At 40.0% G+C, this 2,290-nt stretch overlaps 1 protein-coding gene across 1 annotated transcript in view; it reads right to left on the bottom strand.

Annotated features, from left to right (window-relative positions):
- Positions 1–2,290, bottom strand: part of nrip1b (nuclear receptor interacting protein 1b) — a 107,148-nt gene that overhangs the window by 75,873 nt on the left and 28,985 nt on the right. The gene's annotated exons all lie outside the window — the stretch shown is intronic.

Below are 2,290 nucleotides of genomic sequence, written 5' to 3' on the forward strand. Positions count from 1 at the left end.
CACTAAGCACTTTAGAACTAGCACTAAGCACTTTAGAACTAGCACTAAGCACTTTAGAACTAGCACTAAGCACTTTAGAACAGCACTAAGCACTTTAGAACAGCACTAAGCACTTTAGAACCAGCACTACTAAGCACTTTAGAACCAGCACTACTAAGCACTTTAGAACCAGCACTACTAAGCACTTTAGAACCAGCACTGCTAAGCACTATTAGAACCAGCACTAAGCACTTTAGAACAGCACTAAGCACTTTAGAACTAGCACTAAGCACTTTAGAACTAGCACTAAGCACTTTAGAACAGCACTAAGCACTTTAGAACAGCACTTAGCACTTTAGAACAGCACTAAACCCTTTAGAACCAGCACTAAGCACTTTAGAACAGCACTAAGCACTTTAGAACAGCACTAAGCACTTTAGAACCAGCACTTAGCACTTTAGAACAGCACTTAGCACTTTAGAACAGCACTAAACCCTTTAGAACCAGCACTAAGCACTTTAGAACAGCACTAAGCACTTAGAACCAGCACTAAGCACTTTAGAACAACACTAAGCACTTTAGAACAGCACTAAGCACTTAGAACCAGCACTAAGCACTTTAGAACAGCACTAAGCACTTTAGAACAGCACTAAGCACTTAGAACCAGCACTAAGCACTTTAGAACAGCACTAAGCACTTTAGAACAGCACTAAGCACTTAGAACCAGCACTAAGTTCTTTAGAACAGCACTAAGTACTTTAGAACAGCACTAAGTTCTTTAGAACAGCACTAAGCACTTTAGAACCAGCACTTTATAAATTTTGCAGTTCCACCCTATCAAAACTACTTCTCTTTTGTAGTACCTTTTTACATGATACCAATTAACAAATTTGTGTTATTATTAAACAATACATTTTGTAAACTACTTCTGTTTTCGTCATTCTGGAGCCAGACCAACCTGAGTACTTTTAATAGGGAATCCATAGATCATTTAGCATTGGTTTAGTAATCTACCAGTTGGCTTTATGGTCACGCCCTCTGAGCCACAATCTGGGTGCTTCCCACCTTGTTACATAATTATAACAATAATTAATTATCAAATTTACATCTCTTTGTTCATGGTGGATTAAGTSTGTCACATATTTTATTATTCTAATATTTTCTTTCCATTCAGCAACAGAAAGCAACAGATTCCTCTTTTATTATTAATTATAACTATGTCCAAGTTTCATAACRTGTGAAAAATCAACATTTTTTGTTTATTCAGTCAGTATTTAATACAGCTGGCACAATAACTTGTTCAAATATAAYGATATGCTTCTTTTCAGCATATTGTAAAAAATACCTCTTCATTTGATTTAAAGACCTTCTTGATACAAAAGATAACTSCAATTTTAAWGAAAATGTCTGCTKATCAATAATATCAATCACCTTTATATTAGTTCACTGATGGATAACTTGCAGCCCTAACAGGGCATGTGTAGGGTGACTCTGCTACAGATCCATCTGAACCTGCAACGCTTCAACACTTCACCGCCACATCACCAGACCCTGTTGCCCAGCAACAATCCAGCTCATTACAGAAGGGCAAAAATTATACAATACCAGCCACACACACACACACACACATTGTGTCTCTCTATACTTGTGGGGACTTTCCATTGACTTCCATTCATTTTTTGGACAATTTTATATTCTAACCCTGACGATTTACCCTCAAACTAACCTCACAGGTACCACCCTGACCCTAAAACTAACCTAAACTCAATTCACACCTTGGTCCTAAACCCAACCCCTACACCCAAAACCAGCCTCTGAAGTTGTGAGGCTGCATTTTCCTGAAATATCGTCCCCACCAAGTAGCAAAAACAAGGGCACACACACACACACACACACACACACACACACACACACAAAATCAGCCTCTGAAGTCGTGGGGACCGGTGTTTGGTTCCAACAAGGAGCATTCGGTCCCCAGGAGGCTTCATCTTCCTGAAAAATCATCCCCACCGAGTAGAAAAAACAAGGGCACACACACACACACACACACACACACACACACACACACACACACACACACACACACACACACACACCTGTTCTTTAACCCCGTGGGGACCGTGCATTGACTTCCATTCATTTTTTTAGACTTTATTGCCTAATCCTGACCATTTAAGGAGCATCCGGTCCCCACGAGGCTGCATTTTCCTAAAAAATCCTCCCCACCAAGTATCAAAAACAAGGCCACACACACACACACACACACACACACACACACACACACACACACACACACACACACACACACACA

This window comes from Austrofundulus limnaeus, unplaced genomic scaffold (genome assembly GCF_001266775.1).
Source record: "Austrofundulus limnaeus strain Quisiro unplaced genomic scaffold, Austrofundulus_limnaeus-1.0 Scaffold576, whole genome shotgun sequence".
NCBI lineage: Eukaryota > Metazoa > Chordata > Actinopteri > Cyprinodontiformes > Rivulidae > Austrofundulus > Austrofundulus limnaeus.